Genomic DNA, 17,382 nt, shown 5'->3' with positions numbered 1-17,382 from the left:
AGCTCTTTAATACATATAGATTCTAATTTTCTAAAAGAGAAAGAGAAATAGATTTGTTACTTGACTATTAGAAAATTCATTGCATATTTAAAAAGCGAGAGAACTTAGCTGTCTGCCTGTTCTGAGTCTGAGGTGTAAATGTTTACATCATCATACATTAAGTGTCTATAGATTATGCTCAATACTTTTTGCAAAATGTAGCATAAAGTCACTACTCATGCCCTTAAAATAGACAACAACAATGTAATTTTAGAAAATGTTAATAAGTTTTCCTAGCTTTTGATTTTTTTTTTTTTTTTTTTAGCTTTGGCCTTATCCTTTTTTTAGGTAGTGGCTGGCATTATGGATTAATTACTTAATACACCTTTGTTGCCTTAGAATTCACTGAGCTGAAATGGAGTGAGAGCTAAGATGCTCTCAGAATATTCTTAAAATGACTGTGCTGCAAAGAAGCCTGGGTGAATAGAAGAAAATAAAAGGAATGGTGGATACAAGTGAAGGTTAAAATGAGGTAGGAACTAAATATTATACGGGCACTTGGGGTTAGTATTTATGAATTGTTACTTTCTGGCAATGCTCTACTCTCTTGTATCTTCTTTGGGACAGAAAATTCCGTAAGAAAGACCTTTCCAGGAAGAGCTTGTCCCTAAGCTTATGGGCTCAGGGTTTGAACAAAGCGTCTCTTCCAAGACCTTGTGAATAATATGCATATAGTCCACGTAACTTCACAAAGTAAAGTTAAACGAATGCATTCTTTTCTTGCTATTAGACCCCATTTATCGCACCAGCTGTTGGTGATTTCAGCGCTCCTTTCCAAGCCTCTTGAGAGTTCTGCTCTAACCACACTGCCCCCTAGTGTTCTCTCGCTTTGGTGCAACGTGAGTAAAAAAAAAAAACCCACCAAGATTTACTTTCAATATATACACTGTATTCATCAGTGTTTTGCTATAGAGAATGTAAGATATCTTTCTGTAAATTATTTAGATATTTAATCTTATTTATTTATTTATCCCAATAAGATATTAAAGCATGCTAAGCTGGAATGATTTTTTTTCATAAATGGCTAAAAGCAAAAGTAAAAGTTTAGATACTATTACATAATTCCTGATCTAATAAATGGAGGCAAATTACCTAATATTTTTGAGCACCTATTATGTTAGACATGTAAGAAATACTGTATTACAAGTGAAGTCTAAGTAAGCCTAATTCAATACTTAACTTTTAAAGCTCGAAACATTTTAAATATATTTATTAATTTGATCTTGAATTTGGGGAAAACAGTAAAGATGGAAGAGAGAAAAGGGAGAATTTTTAAATTTTACATATCTAAGTGGCTTTGTATTATGTTTTAATTGAAAAATATTTTAAACAAGTCTATTCTGATAAGATGTAGAAATTCTACTTGCAGCTTTAGGACAAAGTGAATTAAAAACAAAGGCTTTCTACTTGAAATGTGGCCAGCGTGACTGAGAAATGGAGTTTCTAAATTTTCATTTCATTTTAATTAATTTCACTGATTTAAATTTTAAAACTGATTGATACTCAATTCAGTCATTGAAAACTTTTACGTAGGCTTGTAACAACTTAGGTATCTGAATCTATTTTTTTCAAATGTAAATTTTAAGATATCTATTTAGATTAAATATTCCTAATAAAAATATAGCATTTGAATTGCATAGGCTATAAGTGAAAAATGTACAGCACATTTCAAATGTTTAGTACAAAGCCAAAAGAATGTAATATTTCTCATTAATAATTGTTATATTTAGTATATGTTGAAATTTATATTTTGATATGTCAAACAAAATATATTATTAAAATTAATTATATTGGTAAAAAAGGCTAATAGTATAGAAATCATAACTATGTATTCCTCTATCTGAATAAACTGAGAGAATCAAGTTTTCAGATTATTAAAGATTGAAAAATTGAAAATATATCTGTTTTCCATGGTGCAGTTCACATACCACTGGTGATAAATTACTTTAGCCAATGCAAATGTATAGGCTTTTTATTGTTATGCATTATTTGAGCAATAGTGAAAATGAAACTGAGATATCAAATCTATGATTTTGCAGATATTGATGTTTAGGACTACACTACACATTAATTACAGTGCTCATGTTTATAAATTTTTAGTAACTTTGACTCCACCATTAAATTGGATTAGAAATATAAGTTGCAGAGTTTTCTAAAGCCTGAGTTTTACTGTTTCTATCCTTCTGGTGTCACTTAACATGTTCCTCTGTCCAGTGTATTTCCTGTAAGGTGTCATTTAACATGTTCCTCTGTCCAGTGTATTTCCTGTAAGTTGTAGTTAGAATTAAGAACAGCACCATACAATAGAAATATGAGCCACAAATATAATTTAAAATTTTAAAATACACATTTAAAAAAAGAAAACATTAAAATTAAAATTAATTTTAATAATATAATTTTATTTAACCCAATATGTCACAAATATTATGTATGTAGTCAATATTAAAAGTTATTGAGATAGTTTACATCTTTTTTTCATATTAAGTTTTTGCTATCTGGTGTGTATTTTACGTGTACAGAACATCTCAATTTGGCCTATCCACATTTCAAATGCTCAGTAGCCACATGGGATTAGTACTGAATACAGTAGACCCAGGGACATCATCAGATTGAGGTTCAATTTTTGGCCAAAATACCCCACAGGTGGTGGTGTGTACCTCCATATAGAAGCATATGTCTGGTGGCTTTTTTGTGATGTTGGCAGTCATTGATTACCATTGTCTACACCCAATAATTCATTAAAGGTTGCAAAATGGCAATACTAGAATTTTAAAATTCCTTCTTCATTTATTAGATGGAGTACTTTTATCAAGAGAAACATCTCATCAACTGCTTGGTTACTTGGAATAATATGCATAGGGAAGTTAGAAAAAATGTTTGATCTCTTCCTTTTATTTGCCAGTTTTTAAAATAATGATTTTGGTTTCCTTGCATTTTCCAAGGATGATCAATAATATTTTATTTTAACAGTATTATTAGGAATTCATGAATGTTAATATTTGATGTGCCTCAGTTCATTGCAGAGTTAACTTAATTGCAGAGTTCTGATATCACCAAAGCAGTTTATGATATTCCAGGTCCGTCTTGTACACTTCCTTCCACAGACCTGTAATCAGCTATTTCTTCAGGGAGCCTTTGATTCCTTTTAGTGGAAAATGGTATGTAGAGAACATTATCTGTGTGTGAAGGGTTGAGCACGTTCCGTCTTTTCAGAGAACAAAGCTAGAAAACATGTATTTTAATAAAATAATATTCATCATGAATTCATGATGTTTCCTATTCAAATTCAAGTAGAGGACTTTTTTTACAGTGTCCTTTTCCCTGTCAAATTTCAAATTTTATTGACATGAATATAATTATTCATTTGCTGTATTCATAATACACATGTGCAACAGTCTCGAATAAATAGAAGACTACCACTAGCAAAATGATTACAAAAATCAGCTTAAGATACTTTGCAGTTGTTTTTGTCATTATGATAACATTCCGCTAAAACAGGCAAATTACTGTGTTTTACGGTCACTTGGGAATAGTCCCTTTGGTGCTGTTCTGCCACCTACTGGACAGACAGGCTCAATAGTCTTATTTTACTTTTGATATTCAGGAATCACTTTATTTTAAATTGAATTTTGCTTTGTAATAATGCAAAGTTTTACATGACTCTAAAGTCAAATTTACAAAACAAGTCTAGTTTTTCTCCCTGTCTCCTCAATCTTATTTCCTTCCTCTACCTTTAAATATTTTATTTTTAAATGCTGTGATTTATCTGTCCATTAGTATATATTTGTATATAATTTGTATACAAATTATACAAAATTGATATATATTTGTATTTTTTTATCCCGTCTCCTTTATTAGATAATTGGTAGCATACTATACAGACTTTTCTCCACCTGAAAGAAACATATATATTATTATTAAAAGTTTATATGTATATAACCTGGAGTGTTGGATTTTGCTTTGTTAGGTAATCTGGAAATCTTTTTATAAATGTAAATTTAATCAGTAAATTTATTTTTAGGATCCAAATGCTTGGCATCACTTTTGTCATATTTGTTACATGTATTTCCGTCCATACAAGCATGCAAACATCGTCACATCTATATACCCGTGACTACCTCTATCTTTATTGCCTTACATTTCTACTCTTTTCCTATGTGGTCAATATCAAGGCTGCTCCATGAACTGTTTGCTACCAAGCTATGATGACTTGTGAATAGAAAGTAACAACAACAACAACAACAACAAAACACATTTAGAAACATTTAAAGTAATTTGATATTGCCACTAAATTCAAGCATATGATTTTGTATATTTCAAGTGTCGCTTACAAATTATTGGGGGGAAAAGTGGCCCTTCACTACAGAGTCTGAGAAGCACTTGCCTACATTATTTGCTTGTGCGCATGTGTTCTCTCTCTCTCACTATCTTTTTGTTTTGTGTTTTCTTTCTGAGACAGGGTCTCGCTCTGTCATCTAGGCTAAAGTGCAGTGGCGCCATCATAGCTCATTGCAACCTCAAACTTCTGGACTCAAGGGATTGTCCTGCCTCAGCCTCCTAAACAGCTGAGACTACAGGCACATGCCACTGTGCCTGGCTAATTTAAAAATGTTTTTGTAGGGAATAGGGTTCTCACTTTGTTGCCCAGGCTGGTCTTGAACTCCTGAGCTCAAGCAATCCTCCCACCTCGGCCTCCCACAGGGCTGGGATTACAAGTGTGAACCACTGCACCCAGCCTCTTTTTGTATTTAGAAATGTTTGTGCTATTTTGTTCTGAGCCCTTTTTATTAACATCTTCATATAATCTATAATTTTATTAATATCTGTAAATAATACCTTTAGTCCCATTTTTACTTTTCTCCCCATCCTACTATGAATAAAATTGAAATTAGCTAATAACCCCTTCTTCACTTTCTCCCCTGTTCCCTGGCATCTATTTTCAACGGATATGTTTTTATTCTCCATTGATATCCTTGAGGCAATCACAGAGCTTATTCTACTTTTTATATTCTCTTTCCAGTTTATGCCCCTCCTCATTTTTTGACAGTTAATTGTATATAGAGAAAATGGCCATCACATTTTGTACTCTCTCCCTTGTAAACTACAGGCATTATGAGTTATACAAAAAAGTGTCTACTTAATGCTCACCGCCAGTTCTATTGTCGATGATTCTCTAGTCATATTGGTTTTCCGAGGCTTGGTCTCCATAAATTCCCCAGGAAAGGCTCATAGGAACATTACTCCCTGAGTTCTTGTGTGTTTATTAAGAATTGTGACCATGGTATTTAAAAATCAATGTTGCTGGGTATAAAATCTTTAGCTCACATCTGCTTTCCTTAATATTTCTGAAATATTTTATACCATTGTCTTCTGGCATAAAGCATTGCTGTCAAAAAGTCTGATGACAATCTGATTTTCCTTCTCTTATAAGGGATATTGACTTTTTAACTAGTGCCAAAAAAAAAACCTTTTTTCTTTTTATTTAAAGGTCAATAGTTTTAGTAGACTTTTATATGTAGTGCATTCTGGGCCAATTTTACCAGGTATGTCCTTTCAAATGTTGGGCAAGTGTATTTTTATGTCAGAAAAGCAGTCTTTGAATTATAATTGATGATATCTGTTCTTTCATTACATTGATTTTCTTTTTTAGGAACTTCTATTATATGTTCATTTGTTCACCTATTCCTATTTTCTATGCCTTTTTCATATGTATGTTTTAAATCTTTTTATTTTAAAAATATTCATTCTTTCCTTTTCTATTTTTCTTAAGGAACTTTCTGTGGTGTCCATTCACTATTTTATTTCTTCTAGTGTAGTCTAAAATTTTGGAATAAGTTTTTCCTTCAACTCTTAATATCTTTCTATTTCTATAAACTCCTTTTGAAGTCTTTGTTTTTTCAAATTAGCTTCTTTTTGAGTTCTTAAAATTCTGGGTTATGCTGTTCTTTAAAAGCTGCTATCTTTTTTTTCAGCTTGAGTTAAAATATTAGGCTAAATTTTCTTCTGTTTTGTTTGCAAATCTTTCTGGCATGCTTTTATTGTCTGCAGAGACATTACATTCCTCAAATCATTTTTCTTTATGGTAGATTCGATGGCCATTTTTTTCTTTATTAATGTTTAAGTGAGATGAGTTTTCTTGTACTCTTAGGAGAGTGAACCAGGATAGCTTCCTAGCTCTAGAGATTTAGAGCTGCCTTTTCTGTTATTTTTGGATGTGTTTACAAGTATGTATCTGCTATCTGTTGGCTCTTTGCTCTTCCCTCCACTTGCATCTGCGTCTTCTTTCTTTTGCCTCCTTTGCTCCTATCATCTATTTCCTGCTCAATTTGGATTCTATTCCAGTAGTTTCTCCTCAATGTGGGGTTTTGCTGTGGAGGAGATGGCTATTAAGGGTCCCTTTAGGGTCCATGGGGCACAGGCTCCTCCAGCACAAGCTGGTTCTCTTGTCTTCACCCACAAGTTGGAGGCAGCAGGACTCTAGGGGTTTCAGTTGCCCTTCCCAGAGTGGCCCACCAAGCCTTACAGTGGATACTTGTGAACTGTTTTTGTTTCTCTGCCTCTTGGGGCCATCAGAAGTCCCTTTGTCCTCTTTTTATTTCCTCTGATGTGTTGAAGACACTGTACAGGTCTTAATCTCACCAGTAGTTTATTACAACCCACACATATTTGGAGGTTTATAGGGATGTGTTTTCCCGCTGCTTTATTGGAGATGTTGTCTGGGAGGTCTTGCTTTTGCTATCTTAGTTGCTCTGTTTCCATGGGGTGATTTGGAGAGGTGGAAAAATTATGCCACCTTGCCACCACTTTCCTAATTAAGCAACCAAACTTTTAGCAACGAAACTTTTAAATTACTTTAAGCAACCAAACTTTTAGTCTATTTCTGTTGTACTTTGTTAGTAAGCATCTACCTGCCTGTCTATGTTAACAGGTTTTCTGATGCACTATACAGTTGACCTTTGAAGAACACAGGTTTGAACTGCACGGGTCCATTTACAAGCAGATTTTCTTCTGCCTCTCCCCGGCTGCTGCCACCCCGAGACAGCAAGACCAGACCCATCTCTTCTCCCTCCTCAGCCTACTCAACGTGAGGATATGGATAAAGACCTTTATGATGACCCACTCCACTTCCAGTTAATGAAATATATCTTCTCTTGCTTATGATTTTCTTAATAACACTTTTTTCCCTCTAGCTTACTTTATGGTAAGAATACAATATGTAATACATATTACATATAACATACAACATATGTGTTCAATGACGATGTTATCAGTAAGGCTTCCAGTCAATAGTAGATTATTAGTAGTTTAGTTTCTGGAGAGTCAAAAATTAAACAGAATTGTGACCCTTTGGGGCTGGTTCTCCTAATCGCCACATTATTCCGGGGTCAACTATTGTTTAATCAGCATGGTCATATTGACGTCCATGCATGTTGTTAATACTTGAGCCCTCAACAGAGAATATGTCCACAGTTCAGGGATCTATTGATGTCTTTCTACACTGCCAGGTCTCTATCTCTCTCTCCCCTTCCCGGTCTGTGAAAAGTCTCTGCGTGTCTCTTTGTTGCCACTATCTTGAGTGTTCTGGATGCTGATACAAGGCCAGTTGAATGTGGATTGTCCATCTGAAGTGCTCCCGTGTGATTACTAGGCTACAGGACAGTCACAAACATCTCTCCTTCCGTTCCTCCCCTAACAAGCTTTGAGCCCTGATTCTTCACCAGGGTGGTAGAGGATAAGTCTTAGAGAACCATGACCCCTCGTGGGAACATATTAAAATGAAGGGGGAATATACTGGGAGGAAACAATAGTTTGATAAAAGCTTCCCAGTTGGTTCTAACAGGCCTCCTCCGGGTTGTAGTTGGATCCTCTGCTCTTGGTAGAGACGGGGAAGGTGCCATGGAATTGGCCATGGGTCCAGATCACCTGGGCATCCTCAGCCACAGGACTGGGAAGTGACTGACTGAGATTTAAGGGATAGGAGAAAAGAGAGAAAAGAAGGCAGGAGCCCAAGGATGTAATTTCTTTTTGGACCCATCTTTTTTTCAGGTGCTTAATATCATTGTTTTTTTTTTTTTTTGAAAGGTAACAGATTTATCTTGAAAGCATTTGTAGTTATTCCTGCTTAATGTCTAGCTAAGAAATTCTTTCAACTCTAAACAGAAAACAAAGTATTTCATTTTACAGGTAGAGATAAAAGGTATTGAATGGGAAAGTTTGAAAGAGGTGGCATTTGGGGTGAAAGTGTCTCCATCAAAGAAAAACTGATGACATCAGATCTGTGGCTGTTTTAATAGAGGGAGAGAATACAGGAAGGCAGAGGGGCTGGGAAGGGAGATGTAAGAGATAGGGAGCAGCAAGTGGATGCTGGAAATGGCCATAAACTGCTAATTTCATAAGTGTATTTATCTTCACTTGTGCACAGAAAAATAAAGGCGCTGTGTGGGTGTATTAATGCTCTATACGAATGCCAGGACTGGTACAGCCTCAGGCTCTAAGGAAGTAAGATGGTCAGGTATTTGGTAAGATGATTTGAAGACAGAGAGGTGTCAAAGAACTGATGGTCTGACTTGAGTCCTGGTGTATGATGTAAGAGCTTAGCAGATTATAATATTCAGGATAATTTCTGAGGAACCCACAGAAGCTACAGTGTCCAGGGCACGTTAGTAACTGAGGGTCATATAATTAAACAAATAATTGTTATAGATGGTTCATTTGTAAGTTAGTAGACATTTCTGCTATAAGCAAAAATGTCATTTTGACTTCAGAGAAATAGACAACTTTATATTTCTGAGGCACTTATGTTTTCTCTATTGTGGATGATGTATCTTCCATTACTAATGAAGGATCATAGGAATTGAGGTAATTGAAACACAGTTCTCCTCTGTATGGTATTAATATTTTTCCCATGATTGTTTTTCTTTTCCTGTTTCCTGGATATGACAGAGCACATGATATAAGTACCTAATCACTCGGGGAACAGCTACCCCCGAGGCCCTCTGCCTTCCTCCTGCTCTCCGGGGAGTCCCTTCTTCCCCCTTCCCTTCCGAATTAACCTGTTCTTTACCTGGATGTTAACATTATTCAGCCCCTTTCCCCATTCAAGGTTAGTGTTCCATTTTTAGCCCTGAAATACACATGAATTAGATTACTAGACTATTCACTGATCAATAATGTGAAAAAAACAAAAAAGAAAAACTATGAGTCAGAAGAGGAAAAATAGTGAGTCATCAGACAGAGGGCGTCTCTATTCTATTAATTTCAACTGCACAGTCTATAATAACCAGTGTGTGAGAGTTTCAGCCTTCATCCAAATAACGTATGTGAAACCACAAAGGAATTCAAGCTGCAGACAACAAGGCACATTTAAGAGGTTACAATGTTAGTGCTGAGCTTGGGGACATAGAATAGAGCATTGATTTCGGATAAATTATTGTGCATTGACATTTTCGGCACAGGCATTTCTTTCTATATTATGGTTCCATAAAAAAGTCAGTTTGGGTCCATTAATTGCCTCAGAGGGAAGGGTGTGTGTGTGTGTGTATGTGTGTGTGTGTGTGTGCGTGTGTTAGGTGGAATGTGCTGGATTCGGGAGGCGTAGTGGGATGTTGCCCTTTTACTTTGAAATTTAGATGTACATGCCTAATAACGATAGCCTTTTATATTTTAATTTAGGATATCTGGGCTCCATTCTTCCCTTACTGCTTCCCAACCATGACTTACTGTTCTTAGCGCCGTTGTCATTCAATCAGGAATTCTCTCAAGCAGACCCTCTAGTGGCATTCAGTGGATCCCAGAAGAGATTTAGCCTGTTGGGAGCATAATGCATGTTTTAGTCTCCTGGTCACATACAAATGAAATAGGAGGGGGTGACAAAATATAGGAATTTAGGAGGGCCCTATGATTTGACCTTCTTTTGCACATTAGACAGACTTCTCAGATGTTTGAATCTTCAAATTATTATGTCTAATTACTTAAACTGAAAAGGTCTAAGACTGAATTCACTTTTTTCCTCTAAACATCTTTCCTTCCGAATTTCTTTGTTGTGTTTTGGTGATACTCTATTCCCCAGCTGCCCAGTTTTCCAAATTTTTAAAATATATTTACCCAGTTCAATTATTTATTCAACAAGTATCTATTCTGTTGGCATGTTGTGTGAGTCACGTACTGGGTACTCTGGGATGGAGAGATAGGTTAGTGCCCACCCTCGGGAGTTCACAATTTAGCAGGTCCCTTTCTGCATCCTCTCCCTCCTGTCAAGTGCACCTGTGTCTTTAGTTTCTTCCTTCCCATCCCTATTGCGGCTGCTCTGATAGGAGCCTTCTCCATCACACCTGGCCCACAGCAATCAAGTGCTCCATAGTCTCAGGGAGCCTAAAAGCTACTGCTTCAAAATCCAGTTTCTCACTCTCTAACTTCTTCCAGTAGTTCTCAACCTTGGTTCTGCATCAAATGTATTGGTAATTTTTTTTTTATCTGTCTGTTTTTGACATGGATGCCTAGGAACCCTTTTGTAGAGGGCTTGGTTCATATGTAATCTCTAAATGGTGATTTCCTTGGGCTTCCAGACAAGAGACAGTTGTTCTTTCCTCTGTGTGTCTAGTTCTTTGTACTTCACTTTTACTGATTACATTGGTATTCCTGTGCCACTCAGTCCATTCCACTAGACCATGACAACACTGAGGCCAAGAAATGCTACTCAGCTTTCTGTAAGTATTAGTTCCTTTTACCCCATCTTTAATGCCTAATGATGGACAGTAAGTTCTTGCTACATCTTCATTTTATGAAGTATTCTTCTCTTGCCATTTTGATTACAGGGAAAATAGCAACTATGGGAGACTAGCAAAGCCCCTGCATCCTGTTTGTCTTCTAGGGCCAGAGCAGGGCTAAATTGTGTTTGAAAGAACAGAAAATGAGTTGTTCCAATTTTCTCTTAGAAAAAGTCCAAGAAGCACTTGAAATTCCAGCATTCTCTTCTCTCCATGGGAAGCACCATTTCATTTCTCATTTCTTCATTAATACTCTCTTTTCCATGTCCCCAAGAAAACTACCACTCTGTTCTCACCAACGAGTATAAAGTTGTTTGTTTCTTGATAAGAACAGAGGTCACTCTAAGAGTGCTACTCCAGCTGTTGAATTTTTGCAGTCACAGTTGGAGGAGGGTTAATCATAGTTATCACAAGCAGCCTAACTTATCAACCCTTTTGAGTTATGTGTCCCTGGGAAAATTAGTGCCTCTGTTCCCCACCCAACCCCTGGCTTTTTTTTTTTTGAGACAGGGTATTGCTCTGTTGCCCAGGCTGGAGTGCAGTGGCACGATCACAGCTCACTGCATCCTTGACCCCCAGTGTTCAAGTGATCCTTCTACCTCACCCTCTCAAATAGCTGAGACTACAGGGACCTACCACCATACCTGGCTAATTTTAAAAATTTTTCTGTAGATACAAGTTCTCACTCTGTTCCCCAGGCTGATGCTGCACTCCTGGCCTCAAGTTATCCTCCTACCTCGGCCTACTAAAGTGCTGGGATTACAGGTGTGAGCCACTGCACCCAGACACTTCATGGAACAATGCAGTGTTCTATGAAGTGCAATGTTTAACTGAATAAGAAACATACAGTAATTGTATAGAAATAGGGCTGTAGTGAGGAGTGAATGGGATAACAAGGTTAAAACTATCAATGTAGCGCCTGGCCCATGCTAAGCACTCAATACAAGAATAACCCTGGTGACACATATTATCTTCATCATAGTCAGATATTTCGAAAAGACTCCCAGGGAATAATTATGGGCTTTGGATCCCAGGGTAGAGGCAGGGCTTCTTGCTCCTGGGGCAGCTCCAGGAGGTGCTGACTGGAAGGGTTGAAAGGCCAAGGTCTGAAGAGTGGCTGAAGAGTGAGTGACCCTTAAGGGAGCATTTGAGTTCCAACCCCCACGTTTCCCCTCGTGCTGTTTTATTACTTTCTTAAAATCATTTCATTGCTGGCCGGGTGCGGTGGCTCACGCCTGTAATCCTAGCACTTGGGAGGTGGAGGCCGGCAGATTACCTGAGGTCAGGAGTTCAAGACCAGCCTGGCTAACATGGCAAAACCCCATCTCTACTAAAAAATACAAAAATTAGCCGGGCGTGGTGGCGGGCACCTGTAATCCCAGCTACTCGGGAGGCTGAGGCAGGAGAATCACTTGAACCCAGGAGGCAGAGTTTGCAGTGAGCCGAGATTGCGTCACTGCACTCCAGCCTGGGCGACAGAACAAGGCTCCATCTCAAACAAACAAACAAACAAAAAACCATTTTACTGCTATGAGGCATCAGAATAAAACCCTAAAGTTTTCTCAAAAGGGAAAATGTGTGTGTGTGTATTGGTTTGCTATTCGGTCATACCATGGTGACTTATGTCAAGGATTTATAAATACTTATTGTGCAAACACTGTGGATCCTAGTCAGCATTCACTCAGGAACTCAACCTGCCTGTATTTTTAGGTTATCTTGAGATTTCTTTCTATTATTTTGCATGTAAGAGTGGTTCCCCTTTTTGCAGCTTCTTTTTCTGTCAATGGCAAGCTAAAAACTCACATTTGGAAAATATGACTATTCATTTGCTTAATTATCACATAAACTTTTTTAAAATTGGAATCAGTCACTAACGAATCCTGCTGGGCTGTTTCCTCTGTCTGGACTCCTCACCCACTGGGATTTTTCCACTGAACTTTGTGACATACAGTAGCCCCCACCTTATCCATGGGGGATACATTCCAAGATCCTCAGTGGATGCCTGATGCCCCAAACAGAACCAAACCCTATATGTAAATAAATAAATATATATATATACACACACACACACACACACACTCACACACACATATACACCAAGTAACAACAACAAAGTTATTATGTCCAGCTCTTCCGTAAAATAAACATCAACTTGTCATCTCTTTGTAAAATTGCACATCTAGTTATATTTTTTCAGGTATAGTTAAACAAAAAATACCTATTTTCGCAAGGTATTTGTAGGCCATATAGTTATTATCTTTGAATCCAAGCAGGAAGGCTTAGCAAAGGCTCTGTACAGAAAGCTGTCGTGTCTTGTATCAGGCTACAATTTTTTTTAAGTTAAATTTCCCAAAGACAGGCACAGCAGTTGGATATAAATGGCTTCTGAAGAAATCACATCTGTCTAAAAATGAAAATCATTTTTCATGCCTAGCAATTTTGAACTTTCCAATTGCTCTGTGAAAGTGTTTTATTCTCATACAATGAAAGGCAGAAAAACCAAAACCAGTGACGGGGAAAAAAATAACAATTCCTATACAACTACCATATGCTTTTGATTTAGGTAGTTCAGTGCTCAATATGTTGCTTTTTTGTATTCGTTTTTACTTTTCTGACTTTTAAACCAATGCACAAAATGGGAACTGGACTATTCAAAGGTAGAAGAAGAAGAAGAAATGCTGCTGCTGCTGAAGCCTTGCTACAGGACGTGGGAAGGGAGTGACAGCCACCGAGTCTCTCTCTTTTTTTTTGAAACGGAGTCTCGCTCCGTCGCCCAGGCTGGAGTGCAGTGGCGCGATCTTGGCTCACTGCAAGCTCTGCCTCCCGGGTTCACGCCATTCTCCTGCCTCAGCCTTTGGAGTAGCTGGAACTGCAAGGCTCCTGCCACCATGCCCGGCTAATTTTTTATATTTTTAGTAGAACGGGGTTTCACCATGTTAGCCAGGATGGTTTCGATCTCCTGACCTCGTGATCCACCTGCCTCGGCCTCCCAAAGTGCTGGGATTACAGGTGTGAGCCACTGCACCTGGCCGCCACCGAGTCTCTTTAGACTCCACTTGCACTCCATGCTCCTCTTGACTTCTGACCCAATCTGCAAATGAGTGGATGCGGATCATCAGGTCGCTGCTTTCCCGTCTGGCATCACTAATCTTGTATGAATAGCATTAACTACAGAAAGCATTCATTGAGATCCATGTTTCCTACTGTATTGCAGCCGATACTGGGACAACCACCACAGCAGCAGCAAACATTGCCTTGCTGTTACACATTTGTTTAATCAATCATTTCCTCATTCACTCAACCAGCAATATTGTTGAATGTGCCTGGTACTCTCCTAGGTATTGGAGATAGAGAGGAGCAAGAAGGTGGGGTGCTTTCCCTCAATGAACTTAAAGTCTCCTGGAGGACACAGCTCATAACATGCCCATGGCAGGATAGGGTTCTCTTCCTCCTTTGTTGCTGTATTTCCTTCCTCTCCTCACTCTATTGGAAGTAGAAAATATTTGCATAATAACAAACGGAAGTTATGCCATGAATGGGATTCATGTTCCCATGGTAGGGATGGGTTTGTTTAGTAGTGATTTCAAGCTGAAGAATGACAGCATCCACCACCCTCCCAGGAATGGGAACCTTTAGGTGAATGAGTCTCCTCACCGGACCAAGGGGACAGTAGCAGGATGGAGCTGGATCATGTATGGACAGGGAGGTAGAGGAGAAGAGAAGAGCTCCAAAGGTTAGAAGGATTCTTAGACTCCCATATCTGGCTGAATTTCTAAAGACTAAAGATGTAAAGAGGGCAAGTCATGATCTGCACTACTTACAAGATCATGCAAATTGTATTCTAGAACTTGAGCATATCTGTGATCCACAAGGAGCACAATTGTCTTGTTTTCTTGTAACAGATTCTACCACAGGACATGATACAGGGTTACACACCATTTCTCTAAATATTCCATTGAGATAAAAGTTTGTAATCAGATGATTCTTAATCTGATGTTACTTTGGTTGCTACACAGTTTAGTGTAGTGTTTGCTGAGAAGGCAACACAATAAAATAAAAGTAAAATCAGATTAAGAATCATCAGGATTGCTGGGTGCGGTGGCTCAGTGCTGTAATCCCAGCACTTTGGGAGGCCAAGGCGGGAGGATTGCTAGAGCGTATGAGTTCAAGACCAGTCTGAACAACATGGGAAGACTCTGTCTCTACAAAAAAATATTAAAAAACTAGCCGGGTGTGGTGGCACAGGCCTGTGGTCCCAGCTACTTGGGAGGCTGAGGTTGGGGGAATGCTTGAGCCTAAGAGGTCAAGGCTGCAGTGAGCCATGATCGCGTCACTGCGCTCCAGCCTGAGTGACAGTGAGACTCTGTCTAAAAATCAATAAACAAAATTTAAAAAGATAAAGAATCATGAGAATGAAGCATTTGAGGCAACAAAAAGCACAGGAATCATACAACTGTGTGGAATGTATGTATTTTTTGCTTTCAACTTTATCAAATTTTCAATGCTATTGGTCCTTTCAGGGTTGCTCGTTAGCTCCTCTATTCTCATAAGAATGGAGGTGGGGATGCTACTACTTCAAGATCCACATCTTTTTCCTGTCCCTTATTCTCATTAATGAATTATCTTATTCATCAAATGTCTACTGAGCACCTGTTTGTCATAGGCCCTTGGCTAGTCATCGGAAACACAAGGATGAAAAAAAAAAAATCCCTCCGGCCAGGCACAGTGGCTCACACCTGTAATCCCAGCACTTTGGGAGGCCGAGGCGAGTAGATCACCTGAGGTCAGAAGTTTGAGACCAGCCTGACTAACATGGTGAAATCCCGTCTCTACTAAAAATACAAAAATTAGCTGGTCGTGGTAATGTGCCCCTGTAATCCCAGCTACTCGGGAGGCTGAGGCAGGAGAACCACTTGAACCCGGGAGATGGAGGTTGTAGTGAGCCGAGATGGCGTCATTGCACTCTAGCCTGGGAGACAGAGCAAGATTCTGCCTCAAGAAAAAAAAAAAAAAAAAATCCTTACCTGCCATCAGACGCTCTCTGTCTAGTTGTAAAGAGGTCGTGAGCATGGTGACCCCACTTTTATAAGTGCCACCAGAAGGGAGAGGGCATGGGAGAGAAAAGGCTCAAGAGGGGTGCAGCCAGGCTTTTCTGAAGTGAGAGAAGCCTTCCCAGAAGACTTGATGTAGGTAAAAGGCTGTTTAGAAACTTTCTAGGTTGTCAAGGGGATGTGCATATTTCAGACAGAGCAATAGTACCTACAGGGGCAGCAATAAATGAAATAACCAATAGTTTGGGATGGACAGAGTATAGAATGTGGCGGTGGAGAGGGTGCTGATAACAGTCCTCTGGGCCGGGCATGGTGGCTCATGTCTGTAATCCCAGCACTTTGGGAGGCTGAGGCAGGAGGATTGCTTGAGCTCAGTAGTTCAAGACCAGCCTGGGCAACATAGTGAAACCTTGTCTCTACCAAAAAATAAAAATAAAAAAATTAGCTGGATGTGGTGGTGCACACCTGTAGTCCCAGCTACTTGGGAGGCTGAGGTGAGAAGTTCCTTTGAGCCTAGGAGGTCAAGCCTGCAGTGAGCCATGATCACACCACTGAATTCCAGCCTGGGTGAGTTCAGTGGTGTGAACATGACCCTGTCTCAAACGACAACAACAACAACAACAACAACAACAACAACACAAAACCAAATTAAAAAAAAATCTTCTAACTTCTCAGAGAAAATAACAGCCATGAGCATAAGCACCCAAAGTCATGATGTATCCCCAAATGTGATGAGACCTGTATCCACATTTATTTCTAATTGTGGCATCTCAACTCCCCACACCCAACAGAACAGTTGACTCTACAATGTCCTTGGGCATCCATCTCTCCCTTTCATCCCTCTAACACTGCTTGAATTCAAGCCCGATCCTTTTCCACCTGGTGATTACCAAAACCTCCTAACTGCTTCCAGCCTCAGTGCCATGCCCACCTCTCCTGGCCTCTTCAGTGTCCTCCCCCAGCCAAGGGAGTGAATGTTCTGAAATTCTCAGAATATTCTAGTTAGTGAATGTTCTAACACATCTGCTTGTTATACCCCTGTCTACACATAGCACAGACTTTAGTGGATCCCCATGGCCCCGAGGCAAAGTTCAGGCTCCTCAGAGCAGCACTGATGGTTCAGACTGACACCTCTGCCCACCTGCCAGCCCCCACTCTGCCACTTCCACACAAAGAATCCCCCAGCCACTGCAAAAACATCTGCCACCGTATAACTGCACCACAGCCTCACAACACGGAATGGCACTGTGGACAGTTTCAGCAGCCAGGCCTGGGCATGAGACATACTCCTTTTCAGGTTCCACTGGCTATCCCAAGCTACAAAGGGGGCCTGGGAAACGCAGTCTGGCTGTGGCACAAGAGGAAGAGAAAGCTGGTATTGCTGAGCAGCAGACTGTCTGCTGTGGGTCCCTTAAACTGGTCTATGTATTTGACATTTGTCTTTTTCTTTTTATTCTATAAATTTTCTTTGACTATCTTGTTAACAGATTGCTCCTGTTCTTTTTTTTTTTTTTTTTGAGACAGGG

General features: G+C 39.0%; 1 protein-coding gene and 1 long non-coding RNA gene across 13 annotated transcripts in view; one reads left to right on the top strand and one right to left on the bottom strand.

The window, feature by feature from the left end:
- DLGAP1 (DLG associated protein 1) overlaps positions 1–17,382 on the bottom strand; it is a 964,206-nt gene that overhangs the window by 502,790 nt on the left and 444,034 nt on the right. For all 10 annotated transcript variants that reach the window (XM_016933374.4, XM_016933378.4, XM_016933377.4 and 7 more), the window contains one exon: positions 9,760–9,845. The gene's annotated coding sequence lies outside the window, so the exon portion shown is untranslated. The remainder of the gene's footprint in view (positions 1–9,759; positions 9,846–17,382) is intronic.
- The window catches only part of LOC104003088 (uncharacterized), a 35,878-nt gene that overhangs the window by 3,915 nt on the left and 14,581 nt on the right, over positions 1–17,382 (top strand). For all 3 annotated transcript variants that reach the window (XR_008540672.2, XR_008540671.2, XR_008540670.2), the window contains exons 2-3: positions 379–511; positions 770–878. This is a non-coding gene — a long non-coding RNA (uncharacterized LOC104003088). The remainder of the gene's footprint in view (positions 1–378; positions 512–769; positions 879–17,382) is intronic.

This window comes from Pan troglodytes, chromosome 17 (genome assembly GCF_028858775.2).
Source record: "Pan troglodytes isolate AG18354 chromosome 17, NHGRI_mPanTro3-v2.0_pri, whole genome shotgun sequence".
Taxonomy (NCBI): domain Eukaryota; kingdom Metazoa; phylum Chordata; class Mammalia; order Primates; family Hominidae; genus Pan; species Pan troglodytes.
The sequence above is the reverse complement of the archived record's forward strand: the minus strand, read 5'-3'. Positions and strand labels throughout refer to the sequence as shown.